This window comes from Rhagoletis zephyria, unplaced genomic scaffold, assembly GCF_001687245.7.
Source record: "Rhagoletis zephyria isolate East Lansing unplaced genomic scaffold, Rhagoletis_zephyria_1.1 Rzeph_scaffold_04327, whole genome shotgun sequence".
NCBI classification, from domain to species: Eukaryota; Metazoa; Arthropoda; class Insecta; order Diptera; family Tephritidae; genus Rhagoletis; species Rhagoletis zephyria.
This window is the reverse complement of record NW_016161410.1, coordinates 27985-34606: the sequence shown is the minus strand read 5'-3', so window position 1 is coordinate 34606 and position 6622 is coordinate 27985.

Genomic DNA, 6622 nt, shown 5'->3' with positions numbered 1-6622 from the left:
CAAACAAATAGAACACTATATCCAAATGATCAAGTCAGAGTTAATGTTGTGGTACAACATAATGATAATCTTTTTACACGCACTGACATCGCACATATTTCGAAAGCTTACTTAACTTCATATGACATTGAAAGTGGCGATCACCAGGTCGATGTTTGTAATTTCGATGACTGGAAGGCCAAGACTACGAAACAACCGTCGATATTTGGACCCAGCGTAACTACATACCGCTTATATAGACCCACCTCATCGACAGTTTACCTAAACAAACAATTATCTCAAAAAGTGTACAGACCAAATGAATTAATTTTTGAAGAGAATTTCCAAAAACTGGATACTTCCGTTTGGAGTTATGACATGTTTATGTATTCGAATGCAATCGGCGATAAATCTGAGGAGTTCACCATGTTTACCGATGATGAAGATAACCTTTCGGTGAAGGGCGGTGAGCTGTTGATAACACCATTACTGTCGCAGCGGAAAGCCAAGGGCACTTACAATGTAACAAGGTATGATTTAAATGTGTTATACTATTTTATATATTCCATACGCCAAGCGCACTTGTCTGCAATTCACAGCCGGATAATGAAAAAAATTTCTAATGGGGCTAAAGTCCGACCGATTAATCGGCATTGGCTAATAGCGTTTTTGGTCGATTCTTAGCCGATTATTTTTACTTTATCCGCACTTCGTTCCATGTTTTTCCTTTTTATCTTTTTTTTCAATTATATTAAAGCTTAAAATATTAATGCATCTGAGTCCCCCTGTCGTTTGTACGATGTACGGTGGCGAGAATGTAAATAGGGAAGACACATTTTATCAAGTTTTTGCTATTTAAATGTTTATTATTTTTATGTGAAAATATGGCTTACTATCTAAAAAAAAACATGTAAATAAAAATTTCAAACTTTGTAGGACATTTATAAATATTTTACGAATTTTAAATCATAAAATTTTAAACTCTTTAATCAGATTTTTTAGAATTTTTTTGAGTATGAACAACATTTGCATGTGTTTTGTTGTTGCTTCTGGTATCGAAAGTGTCAAAAACTGCTCTGACCATTAGATCCACAAAGCCTATACAAAAACAAAATATTTAAACACAAGGGATCAGCAAAAATAAAGGGTTCTGATTTTTTTCTTCAAAATCAAAGCATGCCGTGTGAAATAAAAAATAAAAAAATTATTTGTTTTTGTTATTTTATGGCCTTATAACAATTATGGTAAATTAATAATAATTAAATTATAATAAAAAATTTAAATTGAAAAAAAAGATTTGTTGCAACTTTCCTTCTTAGTAAATTTGTTTGCTTCTCGAAGCATTGGTCCATCCTTAGCAAGGGCCAGTAATCAGCGTTTGTGCTGCTAAATTTTATTATAATAAAGTGCAGGTTTGAGGTATCTAGGACTAACCGTTGATTTTCGGTAATCATTTCTTCGCGCATTTTCTCCCATACAAAGTATGTTCGACAATTTTTTGGATAGAAAAAAAAATCGCATTCGCTTAAAATACCCAAAATAGACTAAGTTCATCAGAAAAACTTAAGTAATTTTGAAGTTAACGCTAGTAATGCGGGTAGTAATGTTGGTTTTTAATTAAAAATTCAATTCGAAATTAATTAATTTTTGTAAATTGCTAAACATCCTAAAATATACATGTCGCCGATAAAAAAAAAACATCTCGACGTGCTAGAAAAACCAAAGATGTATTTTGATTTAACATATGTACCTAGATATTCAAAAAAAAAAAAAAAAATATTGGAGAGGGGGAATTATTGGAGAGGCCTGTGTTATTAAAGTTAGTGAAGAATACAGACAATTATTCGCCAAAGAAATTTGACATGAGGAATTCATTTGCAAATCTTATCACACAGGTATGAAATGGAATAAACTGCGTAGTGTTTTCCATATAAATGATATCAAAAATGACAAACTTAATAATTTGTGCTTAAACGATGGAGTTTTCCGCTTTTTTTAAACCGAAATGACTAAGTTATCTCTGCCCGTTCAGGAGGTAAGACCAATCAAAAAAATGATTACATATGTAAATATTAAATTCGCGATTTTTCGCAACGTATGAGGATTATTGCAAAATAAAGTATAGGGAAACAAATATTACCTGGACCTCTACCAAAGTACGTAACTATCTTGGTTATCCAAAAGAAAAGGTTTTTAAGTGGCCCACTTAACGTATTTTGAACTAATTAAAGTTTTTATTTAAAATTTTTTTTTTTTTATCAGTCAATGCTTTACGAAACACAGGCCCTATATCGATACACCCTTTAAAAACTTGTCAGTTAAATCTTGGATATGCACTCTATCACATATTTTTTGCAGATTTTTAAAAATCTGCAAACATGTTTTTTTTTGCAACTTTCTAAATTTTTCATTAACAAACGTATGGAAATTGAAGTAAAAAAAAATAAAAAATTTTTAATCTCCCACCTTTATCAATAAAAAAGTAATAATTGATTTTTTTGTTACAACCAATATTTATCGAGTTATTGGGCCGTATGAATAAAAATAAGCAATTGCTTTTTCTTAAAATTTCAGATATTTTACTCAATTTATTCAAACAAAATTGAAGTAAAAGGTATGAAATTTTAAGAAAAAGCAATTGCTTAGTTTTTATTCATACGGCCCATTATATGATAAAAAATAACTTACGGCGATACACCTAATATTTTGGATAGTGTATAACTTTTGAAAAAAAATAATTGCTGTTGTTTTTTTCGCATTTACAAACACTTTGGGACCTCCTCTGCAACATATCAGATAATCGAGCAAGAGCATTTTTTGACCAATTGAAATAGTGTGGAATGCCCCTTATTTGTTTATGTCTTTCTTTTTTAACCGACTTCCAAAAAAGGAGGAGGTTATCAGTTCGTCGGAATATTTTTTTTTTTATTTTTTTTTTTATGTATGTTACCGCATAACTTTGGACCACGTCAACCGATTTTCTTCTTCTTGCATCGGAAAGGTAGTGTCTCAGAGGTGGTCCCATACTAATCTGGTTGAGATCCGATCAGTGGATCATGAGATATATATATATATATATTTTTTTATATGGGAGTTGAAGTCGGTTTTTTTTTGCTAAAAATTACTAGTTTATTATAAAAGTTTAGTTTTTGCTTCTGGTATGGGGTGTGTTAGGATTGTTTGGGTACCTAGTCCTGTGGGGATGGAGGTTAATGAAAATGCTGATCTAGCTGCTAAAGCTGCAGTGGATGGGGGAATGCAGTTAAGGGTAGATTTTACTCCTAAAGAAGCTTTAAGGAGCATACATAATTTAATTTGGAACGATTGGAGTAGGATTTTTAAGGATTTGTGTTTGGTTAAGGGTAAGACTTTTTTTTTTTGCTAATGGGGTTAGGGTTTGTGAGAAACAGTGGATTGTGTCTAAGAATCTTAATATGAGTTCTTATGCTATCAAGTCAGTTAATATACTTTTGGTTGGTCATACTGATGGGAAAGAGTATCTTAGTAAGTTTCGAAATGACATTAGTAATATGTGTTTTGTTTGTCAGGAGATAGAAACTTTAGATCATATTATTTTTAGCTGTATTAAGCACACAAGAGCCGGAAACAATTTTTCTTTTTTTTCGAAATTTTATAATTTAACAAGTATATGGAATACTTAAGATATTAATTTATTTAAAGAGCTTGTATCCTTTATAATATTAATTATAATTAAGTCTTATATAACTATGTTTTTATGATGGAAAAAAATAACACAAATAATAATTTAAAAAAAGGAAAAAAAGTTAAAAAAAACAAAAATGAGAATCAAGTATTTTAATTATTTAAAAAAATAATAATAGTTTCAAATTAGAAATATTATGCTAAAAATGATATTGTGATTGAATGCTGGCATGTTTCTATCAATAATTTTCGTTTGCATTGTTAATTAACTTGGTTTCTGGTACTTGCATGCTCCTTTTTGTGTAAAGGAAGCTGTTATCTTTAACTGTCTTTTGTTTTATTTTTTTTGTTTTTGTATTGTTTTTTTTTTTAACTTTTATAATAATTTGTTACACTCCGGCTCACACCTCATCAATCAACTGGAGAATATTTATGAAAGATATATAATATTAATGAAGAATCAGTTTGTGGTTCCAGCCATCGTTTGGGCTATTATATAGCTGTTTAATCCAAAAAAATAAAAGTTTATTAAAAACATTTGTTTTTGAATGAATTGATGTTCAGGTAGCTTTTTTTAAGGAATCGGCATCGGCATCGGCCAAAAATTGGGAATCGGTCGGACTCCAATTGGTGCAGTTACTGCTGTTGTTGTAGCAGCGTTACTCCAATCCTGCTAAGATGGCAGGAGTTGTCTGAAGTTGTAATCGGTTTAACGGGAAGGGGTGTTCGATGCGCGCGTTTCTGTTGACAGGTGAAAAAGTGGTTCACACCGGTAGGGTCCCTCATCACAGGCCGAACACATATTTAGGTATGCAGCCTGTTGCAGTAACCAGCACGAAGTTATGGAGGTAAAGCACTTTGCGTGTACCGTCAACCTTAACATAAAGTGTTAGTCTGACTTCCTTGGGCAATGCCGTGAATGCAATTGCAGTCGAATTTGCGAGAGGCGAGAGAGATCGGAGAAATAGTCATTTGCCATCGAAGAGGGATTTTTATTGCAGGGGGTACTGCGCACCAAAATAACGCAGGAGATGTATGTAATCTTGTCAAAGCTGTGGATTACGCGAAACAAAGAAGTTCTCGTACGCGTACCTCGGTCATGTCTGTTAGGCCAACGGAAAATCCGAAACCCATGAACTTTCGTTCTCTTCTGCAAAGTGCAGCGCAATCGCATAAAAGGTGTCGCAAGGATTCTGGCTCTTCTTCATTTCTTCAGCTTCTGCAGAAGTCGTTATGGGCACCCCTAACTTCTCCGCGTGCTCTCCGAGGAGATCCTTCGATCGCTTTTTGTCCCATTTTGGCCACGTAAGCTTCGTATTGCTGCAAGTGGTGAGACTATCCAATCTGTCCCTTGCTAGTTTAACCGTAGACGTACATTCTTTGTCGAAACGACGAACCGACGTATACAAAAATAAGAATGTATTTCCAGGGTTAAGGGGTAGGTCCCTTAAAGTTAGCTTGTAGGTAGCGAGCGGCGTGCCTAAACCCTTCCAGACCTGCGAAAGTGGAGCGGATGTGCCGTCTCTTGCAACTTCGTCTGCCTTTTCGTAGCCTGGGCATGAATCACGTAACTTTGAAACGATAGTCGTTCAAACCATACTGACAAAACGATGTTGTCAAAACACTGATTTATGCATTTGTGTTGCTGTTACGTGTTACTGTTACTGTTACGTGAAGCAAAACTGGAATCGAGTTGACGATATTGCTAAGGTTGACGATGGACTTACCATGGCAAAGCTTTTTAAGGGCACATTTTTAGAAAATAAGTTCGGTCATCTCATGTAGTAGCTCTCTCAGTAGAAGCTCTTTCTCTCTAATGGCTGGTGTTTAAACTCCGATGACGGTATTCAGAAAACCAAACGGCAAAGCGTTAATTGCCTGTTTGTTCAGCGGCGAGTCCAGTAGTTGTTGTAAGCCATCCTGGATCTCGTTCTTCAGTTCAGAGCGATGCTTTCTGATGTACCTGGAAGGTGGATCTGCTTCCAGAAAGTGCATGTTGCTGCGAAGTTAACGAAAAAATCTTTCAGGCTACTTACAATATAATCGGCCAATTTGGAGACGATTTGGACAATTTACGACGACCATCGTGGACGGCAGCTATCAGCGTTATCTTGATTGGAGAATGACTTCATATATATACCTCGTCTACAGCATGCAATCTCATCGCCATCTTCATGACGAAGGCCATATACTATCGGTGAAAGAGCATTACGTATACCTCCCAAAAGATCCGCCACCTCGTCAGATTAGACGATACCTGCGTGATAGGAAAGTAACAGTGGAACACTGCAATACACTGCAGGCAGCACTCAACACGGCGTAGTCGGAACCGGCCTCGGCACCTTGAAAAATAACATGGTGCTGCTAGATCGGGCTCCTTANCTTTGGGGGTTTTTTATGCTGTTACAATAGCAACAACCAGGTATATCTGACCAAGGATTGTCACTCCAACAACACAATCCCAAGATGGTCGGTTCTACGTACCGGATTGACTCGGAGAACACACTCCGACCAAGGACCATCACCACAGCAGCAACCCCCCAAAATTTTTGCCATGGGAGCATGACCCACCGGCAAGTCTGCTCCGTATACTACTGGTCCGCGCCGGCATAGAACAAAATCCCGGGCCCTGGATCTGTAGTGTTTGCCACCGCAACATACACCACTCCTCAACCTCTGTCCGCTGCAACCGCTGCAACGCCTGGTGCCATCTAAAGGCATGCTCAGGTCTTCGGCACCACAGGGAGTGGAGTAACAATTTTGTTGCATCGTGCTGCAACAACCAACAAACTTGTAACTCCACACAGCCAACACCCGCCCAACCATCAACCAGTGGACCATCCACAAGCACGCAACACAGGACATCCACCCAGGACAGATGGTTCTGCAGCGTTTGCACCAACCTGATAAGGCGCAACACAACATCGGTTAGGTGCAACGCATGCAACAATTGGTGCCACCTAAAGCGCTGCTCAGGCCT